Here is a 24,938-nt window from a genome sequence, read left to right as displayed (position 1 = left end):
CCAGTGTTGCCATGCAAGGAAATGCTCCAGTAGGTACACAAAGGACATCTTAGTGAAGAAAATGGTAAACGTAGAGCTCGCGGAGTGATGTACTGGCCAGAAATGAACCAAGACATCAGCCAAACCACTGCTTCATCTGAAATACGTCTTACCTACAGGCCAAAGCAGTAAGCAGAACCATTTACACCACACCCTGTACCAAACAGACTGTACTTCAATATGGGAAGAGTCATATTGTTGTACCAAACTATTTCTCCAATCACCTAGAGGTTGCAACACTACAATCAGCATCCAGCAAAGTGGTCATCACTTTCCTGAAAGCTGTGTCTGCGAGGCATGGAGTTCCCTGTGAGGTTGTATCAGACAATGGTGCACAATTTTGAACTTGAGTCCTTTGCCAATGATTAGGGGTTTTGACATATAAATTCAAGCCCACATCACCCAAAATCTAATGGATAGTAGAGAGTTTGGTCAAGGCGGTGAAAGGTTTCATTAAGAAAGCATAAGATGGATGAAAGGATTTCCACAAAACCCTAATGATTTACTGAAGTGTGTCACTGCAGAATGGACTTTCACCAGCCCAAATGCTGATGGGTTGACACATACGCACTAACCTTCCTGTGCATGAAAACTTGTTGACACCTAGAAGAGTACTCAAGGTCAAACTGGCTAAAGAGAAAGGGAAAGAAAAACAGAAACAGTGTCATGGCAAGACTGCGAAAAGCCTACCAGTCCTGATGCCTGAAAATCAAGTGTGTGTCTGCGATCACTATTCTGGTACATGGTCCAGGCAAGGATATGTGAAAGAGGAAGTAGCTCCATATTCTTACCAGGTCCAAATGGAGTGAGGGACACATCTGAGAAGAAACCATATGGATTGATGACCACAATCTCCAATCCCGAGCTGTGACATGTCACCAGCCAGTACACCAAAGAGGCCAGCAATGTAAAAAATGAACATGTTGCTCAGAGTTCTCAGAAAGACACAAATATTAATGCACCAAATACAAGAAGTACACCTGTGGCAAGAAATAGCAGACCAAGAAGAATCATTAAAACACCGCAGAGACTGATTGAAAGTTGGTGAGTAGAACAGGTCTCGCTACAGAATGTAGATATTTTGTTGGAAAGGATTATTGTTCCTTGCAGGTTTATGAGTGTATTGTGTTTGTTTTTCTTTAAAGGGGGAAGGTGTGTTAATATGTATGTATAATAAAGAAGTTCGGTTCCCAGTGGGCAGTTCACCTGGAACAGGAAGTTTCATGGTGAGCTGGTCACACACGCTTAGTGTTGAGCTGGAGCAGTTCAGAATAAAATGTTCTTGTATTTACCCATGCAAAGTTTGTCTTTATTAAGAACAAACATAAGATACAGTGGTCCTTCACATCTCCTTATAATCTTACTAAATTGCCATCTGTAGCTCCTTCCTGTACACTTGTAATTTCTATTGCTTCTTGTTCTCCTGCTGCCTTCTTCACACTGATGTCTGCCCACTAGTTCCTTCTCTGCTCCTTACTATCCCCTTTCTGGTGAGTCTTTGCTGTAATCACTGCTACCTTCTCAGGCAGATGCAACTTCTAACTGCTCCTGTCTGTGCTTTGCTCCTATCCTTGGGACCTCCTGACATGATTCTCTCAAATGGGTCTACCTCCCCTCCCTGCTTGGGGCTGCTGTTCCTCAATAGGCCATGTTAGCTGCTGTATTGGTCACACATGTTCTCTGTTCCTGTCTTGTCCGTGTTATTACTCCTTTTCCTGAGTCCATGATAGCACCTTCCCTACTCAGTGTGTCTATCCTCAGGACAGTACCTTCATTGTTTGAGCACACTCAGAAATCTACAGGGAGCTGCAATTCCTCAATCTCAAGACCCTGGGGCTGACCTCTCCCTGTACTGGTAATGCAAATCACCTCTCCAGTCATGGGCAGGGGTAGATCAGTTATCGACACTGACAACCTCATGTCTACTAACATTTTACATTGCTGGCCCCCTAATAAACCTCTTGTGTACATCTGTGGATGACTATCACTGGTAATAGAGGCTGCCTTCAGCCATTTGTCTGACATGGACGCTGACCTCACCAGCTCTATAATCTTGTCAGCAGATAAATCGGAAAGAGAGGGTACTGTTGTGTACTCTGTCTGCTTTAGTGAGTGATTCTCAAACCTTCCTCTCTTTTCAGGACACTGCCTCCAACCATGACCTGAGAGGCCACAGCTGTAATAAATCATCTCCTTTACCTTTCTACATCTTTTCCCGCAGTCCCTTGCTCGGTGCCCTGGTTGCTGGCACACAGAGCAAGTCATCTGTGATGTTACAGCAGCTATATCCACTGCAGCTACTTTATGACCTCACTTCCCCCTCATCTGGTCAATCTCACTGGCCCATAATATTATCATGGGGTGGGTCAATCCCACCTCTATCATGGGAGGAGTTAAAGATAGCACCAGGGTCTTTGTGGCTCTGGGTGACGTCTTCCTGTTCATCCATGAAACAGTTTAATTTCTTCTCTTCTCATGTCTCTTTTTCCCTTCTCAAGGTGGTTGGGGTCCTGCCAGAGTCCATGATCTACAGCTGGTGCTCAAACTATGGTTCTTCACGGGTGGTGGGCTCTCGCTTTCAGAACTTGCCATGCAACCTGGCATTTCGGTATCTTGAGGTGCGACCTTGAAGACGTGCACCTTTAGGATATAGTCCTGACCTGATTTCAGATGATGTTGCTGACTGAAGCATCGCGGAAGAGTGAAACATCGAGACAGCGGGCAGAGTGCGCAGCTGTCGGAGTCTCTCTTTCTCTTGATGGAGGCTGAGAGTATGTTGGTCTTCGAGTCGGCGAGTCGGGGGTTTGATACGAGCAATGCAGCAGATTGTAACATTGAAACAATGAGCTATTTGGTTTCCACTGTTGCAGGAGCGATACCTCTATCTCCCTTGCTAGTGAGCAGGTTGCTCCCTGTCTGAGATGTTGAAGCAATTTTTGGAGGACTCTATATCTTGGTCTCTGAGGACTTGCTATTGCTTGTATGGTGGGTGGGGGGGGTTGATGCTTTTGCTGGAGTATGTGGGGAGGGAGGGGGAGGAGTAATGCTTTTGCTGTTGCTTGTACGTGGGAAGGGGGAGGGGCTTCGGGGCAATGTTCCCTCTAATTTGTAATGACCAGTGTGTGCAAAAATCTTGTGCTGTGCAATTTTTTGCCCAGTGACAACAACACATGCGGACTGAATTATTTCTTCAATAAAAACAGTATAAATAAGCCCGTTCTAAAATCTGCAGACAAATCATAGCAAACTCCATATTGTCAATACAGCCTGCATCAGAAACTGGAAAAGGAAATGTGATTGTGTACGATCATGAAATATACTTAGCATGCTGACGAGGTAAAGGGTGATAACTTTTGTGCACAGTTTAAATTCCTTTGTGCGCTAGTTGCAGAAGATGTGTACACACGCACATGCGCAAACCTTCGAGGGAACATTGCTTTGGTGTTCTAACATTTCCTGTCATTCATTCTTTTTGGTTTTCTTCAGTTTTGTGAAGGTCTGTGAAGAGTAAGGATTTCAGGTTGTATGGTGTATACATTCTCCGATAGTAAATTGAACCATTGAAATCTAAAACTTCCTGGTGGGCGGAGCTCAAGCCTTCTTTCAGCATTTTCAAGAAGATTGGGTCATTCCTCCCTGATTATCCAACCCTGAATACAACATTTATGTTCCACATAATCCATGGCTGTCTTATAATCTCTCTGAACCATTCACATTATCGTTTCCCAGTTACTCCCATCTTTCCCCACTCGCTGCCTCACTTCCACCTTAAATAAGCAATATCTCTCTTCATTGCTAGCATTCCCGGTAGTTGCCCACGTACCATCTTGTCCCATATATTCCTTGGGCACTTTGCTTTTACCAGTATGTGTACATCATTAGGGTGCATCTAGTGAACTTCAATCATTTCCTCCAGCTTGTGCCAGGATTCTGCATTCCCACAGGCTACTAGGAGTGAGGGTAGCTCTGACAAGATGCTCTGTTTCTCTCTGGGAGTGAAGGGTCTATGGATGGTTGTAATCAGGGTCAAGGGCTGGCTTGGGTCATCAGGGTTCTGGAACTAACATTGCTATCCTGACAGATATATCTGTGTATAACCTCTACTTCAAGTACCTCCACACTAATTTCCACACTATATAAAATATAAATGATGGATAAAAATTAGACAGTACATACTTAAAACCACAGAGTACATACTCTGCAATCTGCCACTTATGTGCATCTGAATTCATAATTACTGTTGTATTCCCTTGCATTTAAAACTGTTACACCAAAGTTACAGACTTATTCTTAAAACACACAAACACACTCACAAATGAGTCTGTGCTATACAATTCCCCAAACAGGTATACTCACACCCCAGTGGCGTTCTAAAAGGTCAGTAACCACCCCTCACAACTGGTGGCCCTGTCTCACCAAATTACCCAAAAATATCTGGTCTCTTACATAAAGCACACACACACACACACACTGCACTACTTTTATATTTACTAGCTCAGCTCTCTGCTGTGTTCCTGATACTTCGTGATCCCATAGTCATTGAACTGAACAGATCTAAGTGTGAGTGCTATTCTTAAAAAAGACTCATCCACTTGGACTGCTGTGATTACTGGCCACATGATGGGTCCTGAATGTATTATAGGACATAGAACATAGAAATCTACAGCACATTACAGGCCCTTCGACCCACAATGTTGTGCCGACCATGTAACTAATCTAGAAACTGCCTAGAATTTCCCGAGCGCATAGCCGTCTATTTTTCTAAGCTCCGTGTACTGATCTAAGAGGCTCTTAAAGGACCCTCATCAAAGTTGCTGGTGAACGTAGCAGGCCAAGCAGCATCTCGAGGAAGAGGTACAGTCGACGTTTCGGGCCAAGACCCTTCGTCAGGACTAACTGAAAGAAGAGATAGTAAGAGATTTGAGAGTGCGAGGGGGAGGGGGTGATCCAAAATGATAGGAGAAGACAGGAGGGGGAGGGATGGAGCCAAGAGCTGGGCAGGTGATTGGCAAAAGGGATATGAAAGGATCATGGGACAGGAGGCCTAGGGAAAAAGAAAGGGGGAGGGGGGAAGCCCAGAGGATGGGCAAGGGGTATAGTGAGGGGGACAGAGGGAGAAAAAGGAAAAAGAATGTGTGTATATAAATAAATAAATAACAGATGAGGTACGAGGGGGAGGTGGGGCATTAGCGGAAGTTTGAGAAGTCAATGTTCATGCTATCAGGTTGGAGGCTACCCAGACAGAATATAAGGTGTTGTTCCTCCAACCTGAGTGTGGCTTCATCTTGAGAGTAGAGGAGGCCGTGGATAGACATATCAGAATGGGAATGGGACGTGGAATTGAAATGTGTGGCCACTGGGAGATCCTGCTTTCTCTGGCGGACAGAACGTAGGTGTTCAGCGAAACGATCTCCCAGTCTGTGTCAGGTCTCGCCAATGTATAGAAGGTCACATCGGGAGCACCGGACGCAGTATATCACCCCAGCCGACTCACAGGTGAAGTGTCACCTCACCTGGAAGGACTGTCTGGGGCCCTGAATGGTGGTGAGGGAGGAAGTGTAAGGGCATGTGTTGCACTTGCTCCACTTACAAGGATAAGTGCCAGGAGGGAGATCGGTGGGGAGGGATGGGGGGACGAATGGACAAGGGAGTCGCGTAGGGAGCGATCCCTGCGGAAAGCAGAGAGGGAGGGGAGGGAAAGATGTGCTTAGTGGTGGGATCACGTTGGAGGTGGCGGAAGTTACGGAGAATTATATGTTAGACCCGGAGGCTGCTGGGGTGGTAGGTGAGGACAAGGGGAACCCTATTTCTAGTGGGGTGGCAGGAGGATGGAGTGAGAGCAGATGTGCGTGAAATGGGGGAGATGCGTTTGAGAGCAGAGTTGATGGTGAAGGAAGGGAAGCCCCTTTCTTTAAAAAAGGAGGACATCTCCTTCATCCTGGAATGAAAAGCCTCATCCTGAAAGCAGATGCGGCAGAGACAGAGGAATTGCGAGAAGGGAATGGCATTTTTGCAAGAGACAGGATGAGAAGTGGAAGAGTCCAGATAGCTGTGAGAGTCAGTAGGCTTATAATAGACATCAGTAGATAAGCTGTCTCCAGAGATAGAGACAGAAAGATCTAGAAAGGGGAGGGAGGTGTCGGAAATGGACCAGGTAAACTTGAGGGCTGGGTGAAAGTTGGAGGAAAAGTTAATGAAGTCAACGAGCTCAGCATGCGTGCAGGAAGCAGAGCCAATGCAGTCGTCGATGTAGCAAAGGAAAAGTGGGGGACAGATACCAGAATAGGTTTGGAATTTAGATTGTTCCACAAAGCCAACAAAAAGGCAGGCATAACTAGGACCCATACGGGTGCCCATAGCTACACCTTTAGTTTGGAGGAAGTGGGAGGAGCCAAAGGAGAAATTATTAAGAGTAAGGACTAATTCTCTAGACGGAGCAGAGTGGTAGTAGAGGGAACTGGTTAGGTCTGGAATCCAAAAAGAAGCAGAGAGCTTTGAGACCTTCCTGATGAGGGATGGAAGTATATAGGCACTGGACATCGTGGTGAAAATAAAGCGGTGGGGGCCAGGGAACTTAAAATCATCGAAAGGTTTCAGAGCGTGAGAAGTGTCACAAACATAGGTAGGAAGGGATTGAACAAGGGGGGATAAAACAGTGTTGAGGTATGCAGAAATGAGTTCGGTGGGGCAGGAGCAAGCTGAGACAATGGGTCTACCTGGACAGGCAGGTTTGTGGATCCTGATAGGAGGTAGAAATGGTACCAATTTTTATCCCAAAATCCTTTTTTGATAATGTTCATTCAAAAATTTCCTCATATATATGGCAGAACAAAAACCCTAGGTTAGGTAAAAGGCATTTATAGAAATCTAAAAAAGAGTGGGGGGTTAGTGCTCCCGAATTTTAGATTTTACTATTGGGCAATTAACATTCGATACTTAAAATTTTGGTTATGGGACTTGGATGTAATTTCAAGTCCACATTGGGTAAATCTTGTATGTAATTCTTTACAAGGGTTTTCATTGGGTTCTATTTTAGGGACTTCGCTTCCTTTTACTCTTTCTAAATTGTATAAACAAATGGATAACCCAATAGTTAAACTTATGGTTTCAATTTCGAAAATTTTTTGGGTTGAACCAATTCATTTTAGCAAGTCCTAATTTCTTTTTTCAACCTTCCACTATGGATCAAGCTTATTTAGATTGGAAAATCAAAGGTATAGTACGATTTTGTGATTTATTTTTGGATAATTGTTTTATGTCCTTCGAACAACTATTTAATAAATATAATTTGCCTAGATCTCACTTTTTTAGATATCTACAGCTTAGAAACCTTTTAATTACTGTTTCTCCTAATTTTCCACATTTATATCCAATGGATATTTTGGAAAAAAAATTTAGATTTAAATCTTTTTCAGAAAGGCGTTGTAGCAATTATTTATAATATAATTATGAATTTATGTCCTGATGTATCTAATAAAATTAAAACTGATTGGGAAAGAGAACTTAAGATCACTGTACCGATTGAAAAATGGGAAAAAATTCTTCAATTAGTTAACTTATCCTCTAAATGTGGTAAACATGCATTGATACAGTTTAAAGTAGTGCACAGGGCTCATATGTCTAAAGATAAATTATCTCATTATTACTCTAAATCCTATATGTGATAGATGTCATTCCGAGATAGCTTCTTTAACTGACATGTTTTGGTCATGTCCTTTGTTGAAAAAATATTGGGAAGATATTTTTGATATTATTTCAACTGTTTTGAGTATAGACTTACAACCTCACCCAGTTACTGCTATTTTTGGGTTACCAATGACAGAATCAAATCATTTAACCTCTTCAGCTCGTCGGATGATTGCATTTCTTACTTTAATGGCTTGAAGATCTATTTTGCTGAATTGGAAAGAGATTAATCCTCCTACCACATTTCATTGGATTTCTCAAACTATGCTGTGTTTAAATTTGGAAAAAATTAGAAGTGTTGTTTATGATTCCTCTATTAAATTTGAAAAGACTTGGAGGCCATTTATTCAACATTTTCATATGACGTAATTTGACCTTTTCCAAACTTATTTCTTTGTAATATTGGTTGAGAGGAACGGAGTCGTCGAATCTAAGGATTTCTCTTTTCTCTTTTTTTTAAATGATGTTACAAAACAGCCCATGTCTTTTTTTTAGTTCAGTTGATTAATTCTGTTCAGAATTTTTTTGGGGGGTTATATTTTTTTTTCCTTTTCCATGATTTTTTAAGATATTTTTCTTTGTATTATATTATTCATTTGTATCCTATATGATTGGGAGTTTTATCATTTTAGTGTTAACTGGCTTTATAATCACTTATGCTAATTATAACAATGTATTCCTATTAACTTTGTACAATTACCATGTTATATTTATTTTTATGAAACTAATAAAAAGATTGAAAAAGAAAGGAAGAAACGGGAAGTGCAGGGTATGGGAACTATAAGGTTGGTAGCAGTGGGTGGGAGATCCCTTGAGCAGATAAAGTCGGTGATGTTGTGGGAGACAATGGCCTGGTGCTCCTTAGTGGGGTCATGATCGAGGGGTAAATAAGAGGAGGTATCCGCGAGTTGTCGCTGTGCCTCGGCAAGGTAGAGGTCAGTGCGCCAGACTACAACAGCACCCCCCTTATCAGCGGGTTTTATAGTAAGGTTAGGATCAGTGCGGAGGGAGTGGAGAGCAGAACGTTCGGAAGGAGTGAGGTTGGAACGGGAACAAGGTGTGGTGAAGTCGAGACGGTTGATGTCCCGTCGGCAGTTAGCAATAAAGAGATCCAGAGCAGGCAGAAGACCAGAGCGGGGTGTCAATGAAGCAGAGGAGGGTTGAAGATGGGAGAAGGGGTCATCTGTGGGGGTGGGAGAGCCCTTGCCAAAGAAGTAGGCTCAAAGACGGAGTTGGCCGAAGAAGAGATCAGCATCATGGCGAACGCAGAACTCGCTGAGGTGTGGGTGAAGGGGGACAAAGGTAAGGCTGTTACTGAGGACAGAGCGTTCTGCCTCAGACAGTTGAAGGTCGGAGGGGATGGTAAAGACCCGGCACAGATGAGAAGTAGGGAGGCTGGTGGTGTCAGTGGAGAGGGGAGGGTTGGTCTGAGAGGAAGATGGAGCCTCTGAGGACCCAGGAGCTGACAGTGGGATTTGAGGGAGACGGGGTTGCAGAGTGGTGGTAAAGGACCCTGTTGTATCTGCTTCCACCACTGCTGGCGGCAGTAGATTCCACACACCCACCACTCTCTGTATCCTGGACGAGTCCCCAAATGTTGTGACTGTAATTGAAGTCACTGGAGAAGCTGGTGATATAGAAGTCTTCTTCAGCACAACAAGCAGGCTTCATACTGGGAACACTCTTGGAAGAGATTCCCCAACTCCAGTATCACGTTTTTTTAAGAAATGTAACAACTGGGCAATTTCTATAGTTACAGTGCATTCACAATGCTTCTTTTGAGATGCACATAATTTTCAGACAAATAGATCTTCACACCAACACACCCAAAATTAGTGTTAATCACCACTGTCTCTGAGCTGCATTCATGCATATGCACACATCTCAAGTGAATGGGGTGTTTCCTAGTCTGTAAACAACCCCACTCCGCAGCTCCAAGACGACCATTGTTCCGAGTTGCATTTTAATTCAATTTACAGTACACAGTCAGTTTGCAGACTGGTTGCTGTTGAAATTCATATTTGCTATATTCTGTAACTCAAGAATACGCTGTAACAATATGTGTAAATATGTGAATTGCTCAAAGTTAGACCTGCATTTTCAGGCTCTTGTGCCTTCCTTAGAATTAGTTTAATGTTTTAGAGTTACAAAACATAACATTGATGACAAAGTATTTTTAAAACAAATCTGGGACGGTTAAAGTGCAGCTAGACGTTCAAACCAAAAAAAAATGCAGTGAGAGTAACAGCGACTAAAAAACGCGATCCAGCACATGCAGAGACAGTCAAGTTTAAAAAAGGCAGTGTAGCACATGTTCTTCAGAAGGGAAGATTCAATCGAGTTTTTTGAAATGAAATACAACGTTGAAAAATGCATGCAAATGAAAAACAATTTGGAAAATGCATGGTCATGCACTTTGGTAGGAGAAATAAATGTGCAGACTATTTTCTAAACAGGGAGAAAATCCAGGAATCTAAGATGCAGAGGGTATTGGCAGTTCTTGTGCAGAACACCCCAATGGTTAACTTGCAAGTTGAGTCAGTGGTGAGGAAGGCAAATGCCATGTTAGCATTCATTTCAAGAGGTCTAGAATTCAAGAGCAAGGATGTGATGCTGAGGCTTTATAAGGCACTGGTGAGGCCTCACCTTGAATATTCTAAACAGTTTTGGGCCCCTCATCTTAGAAAAGATGGGCTGGCATTGGAGATGGTTCAGAGGAGGTTCACAGGGATGATTCTAGGAAAGGAAGGCTTATTATATGAGGAACGTTTGATGGCTCTGGGTCTGTACTCGCTGGAATTCAGAAAGATGAGGGGGGGGTCTCATTGAAACCTTTCAAATGTTGAAAGGCCTAAACAGAGTAGATGTGGGAAGGATGTATCCCCTGGTGGGAGAGTCTAGGACAAGAGGGCACAGCCTCAGGATAGAGGGGCACAGTTTCAAAACAGAGATGCGAAGAAATTTCTTTAGCCAAAGGGTGGTGAATTTGTGGAATTTGTTACCACAGGCAGCTGTGTAGGCTAGGTCGATGGGTGTATTTAAGGCAGAGATTGATAGGTTCTTGATTGGACATGGCATCAAAGGTTACGGGGAGAAGGCCAGGAACTGGGATTGAGGAGGAGATAGAAAAAGAGGATCGGCCATGATTGAATGGCGGAGCAGATTCAATGGGCCAGGTGGCCTAATTCTGCTCCAATGGCTTATGGTCTTTTCTTAAAAAGTCAGAAAACGGGAGAATTCACAGGCTTATTGAGAGTGAGTACTGGGTAATAATAATCATTAAAATAACAAAAATGGCTGACTACATTGGAAAGATACACACATTTAATTACACAAAACATAACTGGAATATGAACACCGAGCTAATTCAACAGTATTTTGAGCAAATAAAATAGCCAATGAGAAACAAGCACCAGTTTTAATTCAAAGGCGTACAGTTTGCTTCGAAATTGACTGCTCCAACCAAACCAGCAGTTATGAGCTTTGCTGATATTGTAAGGTGATGCAGGAACACTTAGAACCGAAGCCATTGTTGATTGCAAAACACTTTAGGTCTCATAAGCAGAATCGTAAGGAAGTGGAGTCCATTTCAGTGTAGGTGGTTGAATTGAAGAGATTGTCTAAGCATTGTCAGGTCAATAAATGACTTAAAGATTGAGAGATCATTTAGGTTGTGGAATCTTAAAAGAAAGCATTCAGAAATGGTTCTTAACCGAAGAAAGGTATTGGGTGATGCCACAACTGTCTCCATGCCGAACTCCACGTACCATTGCCGAACGGAGGACAAACAGGTGCTGGTGCCAACGTCTGTGCCTCTGGTTAGAAAGCATATTGGACCAACAGAGTACCATACTACTCAGAGGAATCGTGAAAGTGACAAAAGCAGTGATCCGACTACAACAGTTTTTGTCAGCAACATATCTGTGAAAACTTCTGATATGTTAATCAGACAGTTACTTGCAAAATGTGGCTCGGTTTTTAAAGCTGGAAAAGAGCTGAAGGAGCTTCAGGAAAGCTGCTAGCATTCAGCTTTTGTGCGTATAAAGAACCAGAACCTACTCTTGTGTGCATTAAGGTTATTGCATGAATTTCAAGTGGGAGATAAAAAGTTGCTTCTAAAAGCAGATGCCTAGCTGGATGAATGGAAGGCCATAAAGAGGATTCGTTGGATGATGTTGTAGATGAGGAAACCAAAAGGAGAGATCAGATCGTAAAGGTAGCAAAAGAAGGATTAATAAGAGGACACTCCAGTGAACTAAATGCACCTTCCCAAGATCAAGGTGCACAAGCTACAAGAAGAACAAAGGTAGCTACTGCTGTCAGCACCACTTCCTGCGGTTTCAGAGTCAACTCCTCCAGCCATCATGGAGGAGACCCCAGAACCAGAGATAGTTTTTACAGCCACAAGTCTCACTTACCAAGCAGAGTGATCTTCCTTGTCAGGAAAGACGTTATCCCACTAGAGTAAGAAATCTTCCACAGCAATTAAACCTCTCAACTTGAATGGGATAATTTAAAATTTCCTATATTGTGGATGTCTGTATACAGTGTTTGTATTATATAGTATGCTGTGATGCATTCTCTATTGAGTTGGAATTTATAGTTAAGCAGGGGGAGAGTTGTGTATTTAACCTTTCAGTAGTATTTGAGTAATATTGTAAATATATTGTTTGAGTAAGCATTCTTGTTTAAATTATCTTACAGGTTATATTTATAAATACTTGAATTGCATGTCATCATGCTACTATGTGATATGTGTACGCCTTACTTAAAGCAAACACGAAGTAAGTCCACATTTTTGGAGTCCCATGTATTCCTTTGAATTAAGTTAATGTTTTGAATTAAGTTAAGTTAATGTTTTGAAATTACAAAACATAACAGTAACTATAAGAATGTACCTTGTTATTTCTATTTGTGATATCAATTAAACTCGCCCTTTACAAGTGTTGTGTGTATTCAGCTTAAAAACTGCATTTAATTTTGTTTCCTTTTTCTGACTACTTTTGCCCTGTGTCCCTTCCTGAAACATTCTGTCTACTGTTACACTTGTTTTTACCTTGTACTATTATTTCTTCTTTCTCTGTGCATTCAGGAATACCCCTTCACTTGAATCCTTATTTTCTATTTCTAGCGCAACACACAAAAGAGAAATATTAAAATGACTTGGGGTCTTGACTTGAAATGGTGACTGTCCATTTCCCTCCATAGATGCTGTCCAACCCATTGAGTTCCTCCAGCTTTTTGTGTGTTGCTTCCAGCATCTGCATTCCATCTGTGTCTTCTATTTCTAGTTTAGCTATCCTCCCTTCCATTTACAAGGTTTCCATACCTCTGACTCCTCAAGGGTACTATCAACCCCCACATGAAAGTATTGTTCTTGGTGTGTAACCCAACTGGGCTTGCAAAGTTCCCCCTTTCTCCCAGATATGGTGACAGTGCCAGTGGCCAGGGTTCAATTCTGCCACTGTCTGTAAGGAGTTTGTATGTTCTCCCCGTGACCACGTGGCTCTCCCCCAGGTGCTCCAGGTTTCTCCCACAGCCCAAAGAACATGTGGGTTAGTTGGTTAATTGATCGCAGGGATGTAATTAGGTGGCATGGGCTTCTTGGGCCAGAAGGGGCTGTTAATGTGCCTCTAAATTTAAAAAAAACATCTCCATAGATCAACATTCCGATCATCAACATAGACTCAAGGAAAGGGCAATGTTACAATGATCATGTTGGATTTCAATATGCACATAGTTTGGGAAAATCAGGTTTGTAGAATGGGGACATACAACTTTTGGTCTAGCCTACGAGGGGAAAGACATTTCTGAATACGATATTGTATAACGAACTTGTGTGTATGTGTGTGTGTGAGAGAGAGAACAAACAAACACACAGTACTGCAAAAAATTCAAGGCTGTGTGCTTAGCACCCCGCTCTACTCTCTGTCCACACTGGAGGAATTTTTGAGGAATAGGCAAAAGTCCAGTGTCACTGATAATTATATTGCAAAAGTAATTCAAAATTCTGTTTTATTTTATATGCTGCTCTGATAGTGGAACAGAGATAACAGACGAGTGAAACTTTAGAAGTACTTAGTAAACAAACATAAAGAAAAAATTGCACTCTTGTAGTCCCCTTTGCAGTTAAAACATTTTACAGCTTGTAAAGTTTTGTTCAATGTGTTGTCATTGCTATTTAATGAAGGAATTATAGAGGCCAATTATAGAACTCACAGCAAGCTGCCAGTAGGGCACAAAAGATCTCACAGATAAAATAATTAACAGATGAGTCTATCTCACGAATATTATTTTATTTTTATTTAGAGACACAGCACGGTAACGGGCCCTCCTGCCCGTCAAGCCTGTACCACCCAATTACACCCATGTGACCAATTAACCTACTAACCTGTACGTCTTCGGAACGTAGAAGGAAACTGAAGCACCTGGAGAAAACAACGCGGCCACGAGGAGAACGTAAAAGCTCCTTCCGGACAGCGGTGGGAATTGAACCCCAACACTTTCCCAACCACTGAGCTCAGGCTAACTGGCCTATCATTTCCTTCCTTTTGCCTTTCTCCCTTCTTAAAGAGCGGAGTGACATTTGCAATCTTCCAGTCCTCCGGGACCATGACAAAAGCAAGTGATTCTTGAAAGATCATGACCAATGTATCCATGATCTCTTCAGCAACCTCTCTCAGGACTCTGGAATGTAGTCCATCTGGTCCAGGTGACTCATCCACCTTAAGACCCTTCAGTTTTCCTGGCACTTTTTCCTTTGTAACAGCAATGGCACTCACTCCTGCTCCCTGACACTCATAGACTTCTGGCACACTGCTAGTGTCTTCCACAGTGAAGATTGATGCAAAGGGAAGTTCATCTGGAATTTCTTTATCCCCCATTACTACCTCACTAGAATCATTTTCCAGTGGTCCAGTATCAACTCTCACCTCCCTTTTTCTCTTGATATAACTGTAAAACATTTAGTATCTTGCTTTATATTATTAGCTAGTTTGCTCTCATATTTCATTTTTTCCCTCCTTAAAGCTTTTTAGTTGCCTTTTGTTGGATTTTAAAAGCTTCCCAATCATCCAACTTCCCACTCACTTTTGTTACCTTATATGCCCTTTCCTTGGCTTTTATGTAGTCCTTAACTTCCCTTGTCAGCCACAGTTGCCTAACCCTGCCATTTGAGAACTTTCTCTTCTGTGGGACATATCTATCCCGCACCTTCTCCACCTGTTCTGCCGTCATCCCCACCAGTGTCCTCCTCCAATCCACCTGGGCAAGCTCCATTCTGATGCCTCTGTAATTCCCTTTATTCCATTGCAATAGTGATGCATGTGACTTATGCTTCTCCCTCTCAAAGTGCAGTATGAATTCAATCATATTATGATCACTGCCTCCTAAGGATTCCCTTATGTTAAGCTCCCTAATAAGATCTGAGTTATTATACAACACCCAATGTAAGATAGCCTCTCCCCATGTAGGCTCAAGCACAAACTGCTGTAAAAAGCCATCTCATAAGCATTCAACATATTTCCTCTCTTGCGACCTGACATCAACCTGATTTTCCCAATCCCCTTGCATATTGAAGTCCCCCATTACAATTGTATCATTACCCTGATTACATACTTTTTCCAGCTCCCTTTGTAATCTCAACCACATCTTGGCTACTATTTAGAGGCCTATATATGATTCCCACAATGTTTTTTTTAAATCTTGCATTTCTTAACTCCACCCAGAATGATTCAACGTTCTCTGACCCTATGTCACCTCTTTCTAAAGATGTAATTCCATCTCTTACCAACAGAGCCACACCACTGTTTACATCTTCCTGCCTGGCCTTTTGATACAAAGTATATCCTTTGATGTTAAGCTCCCAACTATGGCCTTCTTTCAGCCACGACTCAGTGATGCCCACAACGTCATACCAACCAATCTCTAATCGCACGACTTGTTCGTCCACCTTATTCCAAATGCTACACGTATTTACTGTAAATACAGCACCTTCAGTCCTGCATTCTTTACCCTTTTGAATTTTGCCTCTGTGGTACAATTTAACTCTTCGCTCTGTCTGCATTTTGTACCCAGTCATTGGCTTGTCCTTCCTTACATTCATATTACACCCATCATCTACTTGTAAACCTGCTGGGTCATCCTCAGTTCTATCATACTGGTTCCCTTAAGAGACTTAAGAGACATTTGGGTAATCATGTGGATAGGAGAGTTTAAGAGGGGTATGGGCAAACATGGTCAAGTGGGACTACTTAGGTGAGCCTTTGGTTGGCATGGACAATGGACCTATTTCTGAGCTGTGTTACTAAATGCTTTGAGACATGCTGATTTACTGTACATTCATATAAAGTTACCTGCTACGCAGAACTTATTGATGCATTGAGGCCCTAAGCCCTGCTGCATACTCTACAAACGGAACATTCTGGACTGCCTGTAGTGGAGTTACATTGCTGGAAAGACAACACACTCTGTGACTCTCAGGATCACAATACGAATACGCGTATATAGATACTCTGAGAAAAGTATGCCCCTTCTTGAAGATAAACAAATTTACACATCTGAGATAAAAGTAAGAAGTTGATAATATTGTGAACACTCCCATGTACTGAGCCAAAATATTACCCTGGAATCTATTAATTCACTTGTGAGGAGAGGTAAAGATTCAGTTTAACGTTTAATTCTAAAGGCAGCATCTCCAAAATGCAACACTACTACACTGGCACATCAGCCTCAACTTGCACTCACAAACTCCTGACCATGAGCTAAATGTTATGCCACCCCCTGCATCAGGACTAACATCTGACAGCAGCACATTTAGAGTAGTTTACCGCTCATCCTGAGAAGACGTAGCTCACTCAGGTTCGCTGATTGAGGTGAAAAGGTAGCGACTCGTGACAGTTTGGTGTTTTGAGCAGTCGGGATTGATTGACAAGAACTAATTAAAGGAAGGCAGTGGCAAGTGGAGCAGCCATTGTTGAAGTGGTCAGAGTTTGAGTGGAGGTTTTGAAGCTTTATCTCTTTGAGGCTTCAGCGAGGAGAGGCTTCAGTCAGAGAAGGCAAAAAAGCTGTAGGTTGAATTTTCCCCCCTGCAGTTTATTGATTTCCCTTCTGCATACTTGCTCACTTAGAACAGTACTGAGGCCAGGCAGGGAAGTGGAATGCTCCTCTTGCAGGATGTGGGAAGGCAGGGAGACCTCCAGTGTCCCTGACGACTACAACTCCGAGGAGGACTGTACATCCAGTTGCAGCTTCTAACACTCCGCGTTATGAGCTGGAACTGGATGAGCTCCGGATCATTTGAGAGACTGAGGGGGTGATAGATTGGACGTACAGAGAGGTAGTTAGACCCAAGGTGCAGGATACAGGAAACTGGGTGACAGAAAGGGGAAGTGGTTTAAACAGCCAGTGCGGAGTCCCGATGTGGCCGTCCTCTCAACCGCAGAGATACCACTTTGGATACTGTTGGGGTGGGGTTGACCTAACAAAGGAAAGTCACAGCGGTCAGGTCTCTGACACTGAGTCTGGCTCTGTGACTCAGAAGGGAAGGGTTGAGAAGAGGCGCGCTGTGGTGATAGGGATTCGTCAGTTAGGGGAACGGACAGGAGGTTCTGTGGACGGGAATGAGATTCCCGGATGGTATGTTGCCTCCCGGGTGCCAGGATCTAGATCATCTCAGATCAAGTCCTCAGCATTCTTAAGTGGGAGGGTGAACAGCCAGAGGTTGTGTTCCAGATAGGTATCAATGACATAACCGTAGGTCAAGTGACAGGGTTCTGCAGAGTGAGTTTGGTGCAAGGCAGGAACTCCAGGGTGTGATCTCAGGTTTGCTACATGCTAATTAGGCCAGAAATAGGAAGATTATACAGTTTAACATGTGGCTAAGGAGTTGGTGGAGAAGGGAAGGCATAAGATCTTGGGATCATTGGGCTCTCTTCCAGGGAAGGTGGGAACTGTATGGAAGAAACGGTTTGCGCCTGACCTGGAACAGGACTAATATCCTAGCAGGAAGGTTTGCTAGTGCTGCGGGGGAGGGGGTGCAGAGTGGCATTTAAACTTGAGTTAGAGGCAGATGAGAACCAGACTGCCAGAACAGTTAGTGGAGAGGTTGTGGAGACAGATGTTAAGACCTCAGACAAAGTCAAGAATCAAAAGGTTAAGCATGGTGCAACTAATGTCCTGAATTGCATTTATTTCAATGCAAGAAGTATCATAGGAAAGGCAGATGAGCTCAGGGCATGTACTAACACCTAGAGGTATGATATTGTAGCCATTAGTGAGACAGTTACAGGAGGGGCAGGACTGGCAGCTCAATACTTGAAGTTCCGTTGTTTCAGACGTGACAGAGCAGGAGGAATTAAAGGAGGGGTGACAATACTAGTCAGGGAAAATGTCATGGCAGTGCTCAGTCAGGGCAAACTGGGAACTCATCTAGTGAGGCGTTATGAATGGAATCGAGTAATAAGAAAGTTATGACCACACTAACAGTCCATGGAACTATGAGGGACAAATTTGCAGAGAGATCATGGACTGTTAGAAGAAACAGAAGGTTGTTATAGTTGGTGACTTTAACTTTCCACATATTGACTGGGTGGTGCATACTGTAAAACGTCTAGATGTGACAGAGTTTGTCAAATGTGTTCAGGGAAGTTTCCATTAGCGGTACATAGAAGTCCCAACAAGAGAGAGTGCGGTACTGGATCTGCTATTAGGGAATGAGACAGGGCAGGTAGCAGAAGTGTATATAAGGGAACACTTTGCATCTATTCCACAATGCCATTAAAAGTTCAAAGATTTAAAGTCTCAAAGATTCAAAAGTTCATTTACGAGGGGTGATTGATAAGTTCGTGGCTTAAGGTAGAGGAGTCAATGTTAGAAAACCTGGCACATTTATTTTTCCTACATTTACACACTTAGTCCAGCGGTCGTGGAGCATACAGATCCCTTCTTTGTAGAAGTGGGCATCTTGGACCTCCAGAAAGTGGTCCACAGCAGGGGTGATTGATAAGTTTGTGGCCTAAAGTAGAAGGAGATGAGTTATTAACTTCAAACTTTCGCATTTTCACTCAAAGAGTTGAACTGCACATGCATGTAACTCATCCGGTGCTCCCGATGTGGCCTTCTATATATTGGCGAGACCCGACGCAAACTGGGAGATCGTTTTGCTGAACACCTACACTCTGTCCGCCAGAGAAAGCAGGATCTCCTAGTGGCCACACATTTTAAATCTACATCCCATTCCCATTCTGACATGTCTGTCCACGGCCTCCTCTACTGTAAAGATGAAACCACACTCAGGTTGGAGGAACAACACCTTATATTCCGTCTGGGTAGCCTCCAACCTGATGGCATGAACATTGACTTCTCTAACTTCCGCTAATGCCCCACCTCCCCCTCGTACCCCATCCGTCATTTATATACACACATTCTTTCTCTCACTCTCCTTTTTCTCCCTCTGTCCCTCTGACTATACCCCTTGCCCATCCTCTGGGCTTCCCCCCCCCCCTTTGTCTTTCTCCCTGGGCCTCCTGTCCCATGATCCTCTCATATCCCTTTTGCCTATCACCTGTCCAGCTCTTGGATCCATCCCTCCCCCTCCTGTCTTCTCCTATCATTTTGGATCTCCCCCTCCACCTCCCACTTTCAAATCTCTTACTAGCTCTTCTTTCAGTTAGTCCTGACAAAGGGTCTCGGCCTGAAACGTCGACTGTACCTCTTCCTAGAGATGCTGCCTGGCCTGATGCGTTCACCAGCAACTTTGATGTGTGTTGCTTGAATTTCCAGCATCTGCAAAATTCCTCGTATTTGCACTATCAACCCCCATAACCCCTGTCTGTCCCTGCACAAAACTTAACACAAACGTCAACCCCCAAGCCACCTCCCCCTGCATAAAACAGAACAAGAACATTGGCCTTCAAATCCCCCTTCTCCCCACACAAAAAAATGAGAAAGAATGACGAAATCACAAAATATAAAAAAACATGTCCATAGTCCATTGTCAAAAATCCATTCGCAGAAACCTTGGTACATTCACCAGCATTATTGAAAGGGGGAGATTTCAAGCACAGAGGTAGACCATACAGGCTTCCTCTTCAGCAGCAGACCGATCCCACCAGCGATCAGCAGACCATTGGTGCTCACCCTCCACATTCGCCTCGATGTTTCAATCTGCCTCATCACTTTAATCGGCAAACAATAGAAGCTTTAATCAGCAAAATGGAATTGAACATCGGCTGGTGCCCTGACTCGTAGTTTCTTTGCCTCAAGGTTCACATTTGCTGCTTCCTGGAATCTTCTTGGAGACAGCAGAGCGTTGGGTTGCTCAAGTGATCTCCAAACTAGAAATCACTGGGTTTAGCAGTCCCAGAAACACATTCAAGATGAAAAATAGCCATAAAAGAGGTGAAATAAAGTTTCACGGTTTATCCAGAAGATATTGACTGAAGAAGCGTTGTACACAGGCACCATTTTGACTGTTCGTTTCAAAGTAAATATGCAAAAAGATAGGTCTGGTCTGTGGGCTGGGATTCTAAATTGGAGAAAGGCCAATTTTGATGGTATCAGAAATGATCTGGCAAATGTGGATTGGGAGAGGCTGTTTTCTGGCAAAGGTGTACTTGGTAAGTGGGAAATTTTGAGAGTACAAAGCTTGTGAAAAAAGGATCTAGTGCTTTCCCAGTATATACAACGAATAAGCTCTTCTCAGGATTCCAGCAGGGTACAGGTGTCAATTATAACCAACGTTTCAATGACAAGCACTGTCATCTTAATCAGGGATGATGCCTGGGCATGTCTCGTCTGGTGGTATATGTACCCCCGTCATACGTCTCTCCTGATTGGTTAGTTCCCATCCTATCAGGTTTATGCTTGCCACCTTCTTTACAACCGAATTCCAGTTCTTACTTAGAACGAGACCTTTGTCTTTGTTAATATTCTTTTCCTCTGGTTTTATTTCAATGGTTTCCTTCACCAGGTGGTCTCAAATCCATTGGCGTGGCTCAGTAGTTTTGTGCCGTTGAAGTCAATCCTTTGGCTGTTGCCAATACAAATCTTGTATTTGCCTGTCAGAATAAAAGGTAAAGATAACAGAAAACCTAGCTTTTCAAGAGAGATTGGGGCTCTGGATAAGGAAAAAATGAGATACATAGCAGGTATAGGCAGGTAGGAACAAATGTGGTGCTAATGGAGTGTAAGAATTGCAAGAGAAGACTTAAGAAAGAAATCAGGAGGGCTAAAAGAAGGCATGATGTTCCTTAGCAGACAAGGTGAATGAGAATTCTAAGGGATTCTACAGATATGTTAAGAGCAAAAGGATTGCAAGGGACAAAATTGGTCCTCTGGAAGATCAGAATGGTAATCCATGTGTGGAGCCAAAAGAGATGGGGGAAGACCTTAAATGATTTTTTTGCATCTCCATTTACTCAGGACACAGAGTCTATGGAAGGGAGGCAAAGTGGCACTAACTTCATAGACCCTATACAGACTACAGAGGAGGAGGTGTTTGCTGTCTTGAGTCAAATTAGAGTGGATAAATCCCCAGGGCCTGGCAAGGTGTTCCCTCGGACCCTACAGCAGTCAAGTTCACAAGCTCCCCAAAAGGCTGTATGAATTTTAACCCCGGTCTCATGCAAAGAACAAAGTACTGGCAAGGAAGGCACCTCTCCCTTCAGGGGAGCAGACACTCTGTCTGGCTGAAGGTGAAGTGAGGAAGACCCAGGCCAAAGTCAACCCACGCAAAGCTGTGGGGTCAGATAACAAGCCAGGTCATGTCCTGAAATACTGTGCAGCCCAGCTACCTGAGGAGCTGATGGACATATTCAACATCTCTCTGGAACAGTCCAATGCCCCCTTGGTTTGCAAGGTGGCAACCATCATTCTAGTGCCAAAGAAAGTGACAGTAACCTGCCTAAATGACTATCATCCTGTGGCATTGACATCAACCATTATGAAATGATTTGAGCAGCTGGTCATGGAGAACATTAAAGCCCTTCTCCCGGTTATATTGGACCCTTTCCAGTTAGCTTATCACTTGAACCAATTCACTGATGATGCAATAGCCTCTGCCCTCCACTCTGTCCTGTTCCACCTGGAAAAGGGGTCTCATATGCTAGGTTGCTGTTTATAGACTTCAGTTCAACGCTTAACACCATCATAGTGCAAGAAACTGGCGGGGTAACTGTCCTTGCTGGGTCTCAACACCTCTTCCTGTAAGTGGATCCTAGACTTCTTAACAGAAAGGCCATGGTCAGTCCCTGTGGGCAGTAATGTCTCTAGTCCCATTACGCTGAGCACTGGCACTCCCCAGGGCTGTGCGGTCAGACTGCTGTTGTTCACACTGCTGATGCAAGACTGTGTCACAGGATCCAGCTCAAACCGTGTCATTATGTCTGCAGGTGGCACAGCAATGGCTGGCCTCAACCACAGTGATGATGAGTCGGAGTACAGAGAGGAAGTGGAGCAGCAGGTGGATTGGTGTGAGAACAACAACCTAAGTCTGAACGTGGAGGAGACAAAGGAAATCATTGTGGACTTCAGGAAGGTGCAGACTAACCACCACCCTCTGCAAGTTCATGGCTCTTCCGTAGAGAGTTCAGTGCACCAAGTTCCTGCGAGTTCACATCACAGATGACCACACGAGGTCCCTCAACATTGCCTCCCTGAACAAGAAGACACAGCAGCACCTCCACTCTAAGGAGATTGAGGCAAGTAAGGCCCCCCCCGCCCCACCATCCACCATCTTAACTGAATTTTACAGGAGCACCATTGAGAGTGTTTAGTGTGGGACTTCAAGACCCTAAAAGGGACTGTGAGAATGGCTGAGAGGATCATTAGAGTCTCCCTGGCATCCATCAGGTACGTTTATCAGGAGCGCTGTGTACACAGGACTCTTAGTATTATCAAGGATCCCACCCATCCATCCATCATCCACTTTGACATTTGACCATCGGTCAGGAGGCTCCGATGCACAGCGGCCAGGATGGGAAACAGTTTCTTCCCTCAAGCCATTAGGCTTCTGAACTCCCGGCTGCATTGCTTTCGAAGTGACACTGGTTAATCTGTTCTGTACCTTACAGTATTTAATTTATACACTTTATTTTGTTTGTTTATGTGTAATTCATCTGTAGGTATAATGCTTCCTTTCCTAAGTTATTGTGTGTTATGTATACTACACCCTGATTTGGAGAAACAATGCCTCATTTGACGGTATACATCTATATAGTTAAATGACAATAAACTTGACTTGACTTGAAATTGCCGGGGCCCTAATAGAGATATCTTAGCAACAGGTGAGGTACCAGAGGATTGGAGGATAGCTAATGTTGTTTCGCTGTTTAAGAAAAGCTCTAAAAAATAAACCAGGAAATTATAGGCCAGTGAGCCTGATAAGAGTAGTGAGTAAATTATTGGAAGGTATACTAAAGAACCAAATATTTGAGTATTTGGATAGACATGGACTGATTAAGAGTAGTCAGCATGGCTTTGCGCATGGTAGGTCATGTCTAACCAATCTTATAGAGCTTTTCAAGGAAGTTACTAGGAAAATTGATGAAGGCGAGAGAGTGAATGGTGCCTACGTGGACTTTGGCAAGGCCTTTGACATAGTCCTGTATGAGAAGTTGGTCAAGAAGGTTCAGTTGCTCGGCATTGGATTAGATATTGACTCTGTGGGAGAAGCCAGAGAGTGGTAGTAGATGGCTGCCTCTCTGACTGGAGACCTGAGACTAGTGGAGTGCCACAGGGATCAATGCTGGGTCCATTGATTTGTCATCTACATCAACAACCTGGATGATAATGTGGATAAATGGATCAGCAAATTTGAGGATGACACCAAGATTGGGGCCGTAGTTGACAGTGAGGAAGGCTATAATGGCATGCAGTGTGATCTGGACCAGATGGAATTTAACGCAGACAAGTGTGAGGTCTTCAACTCTACCATCTACCTAAACTTAGTGCATTTTACAGGGGCTAATTAATCGACTGCCCTGCATATCATTGGCTTGTGTGAACATGCAAAGTCCACACCAAGAATGCTGAAAGTCAGGATTGAGCCTGGGTCAGTGGAGCGATAAGGCAGCAGCTCTTCTCGCTGTGTATGCTGCATTCTGGAGCAAAACTCAAACAAGCTGCTGGAGGATCGCAATGGGTTGAACAACATCAAGATCCTCCAGCAGTTAATGTTTTTGCCATAAGGATATTTCCTTCGATGGGTGAAGGTAAAACCAAGGGGCCAAATTCTCATGATAAGGAATTGCCTACCTTACTCATTATTTTTCACACTATTTTTGTTGTAACTTATATTAAAATTTTACATCTTACACTAGTCTATTGTCACAAAACAACAAACTTCATTATGTATGTTAGTGATAATAATGTGATTCAGATTCCCTACCCCTGAGTGTATTCCTTTGCACTTTCAAATCTTGCAATTGTTGCTCACTAGAGAGTAGGTCAGGACCTACATGCTGTCAAGAAAAACCACTTGGGACAAGCTAGCAAGTGTGGTGGAATCCTTTGGATTATAAACTTACACTAAAAACCTCCTGACTCTTGGCCGATCTGGCTCCAGAAACATATAAAATGCTCTATTTTGGATCTCCCAATCTACTGTCAGGGATGAACATTTTCAAGACACTGGTTTCAGTGTCTAGTTCTGCTGCTAAAGTTTATTCAAGGTGTGAAGGATTTGCAGAAGAAATTCATTGAAATTATTCCAGGGATGGGAGACATTAGTAATGTGAATAAACTGTAGAAATTCAGGTTGTGCTCCTTTGAACAGAGATGTATGTGAAGATATCTGATAGCAGCATTTAAAATCATACAGGCTAGAGACATTGCTTACAGTGCGAAACTGCATTAGCGGAGGGTTTAGAACGAAGTGTTCAAGGTTGTGGGCAATTACCAAAGGAACCAGGAGAGACGTGGAGTCATAGAGTAGAATCATTTGGCCATTTGGCCATCTAGTCTGTGATGACCTGGTCTTCTGCATAGTCCCATCAACCTATATTTGGATCATAGCCCTCCATGCTCCTCTTATCCAAGTACCTATTTAAACCACTTAACATTTACAATTGAAATTGTATCTACCACCTCTACTGGCAGCTCTTTCCACACCCGTACCACCTTTTGAGTGAAGATGATCCCCTCAGATTCCCCTTAAATATTACACCTTGCACCCAAAACCTATGACCTCTGGTTCCAGTCTCACTCAACCTAAG

Source organism: Mobula birostris, chromosome 10, assembly GCF_030028105.1.
Source record: "Mobula birostris isolate sMobBir1 chromosome 10, sMobBir1.hap1, whole genome shotgun sequence".
In the NCBI taxonomy this organism is placed as follows: domain Eukaryota; kingdom Metazoa; phylum Chordata; class Chondrichthyes; order Myliobatiformes; family Myliobatidae; genus Mobula; species Mobula birostris.
This window is presented reverse-complemented; position numbering follows the sequence as displayed.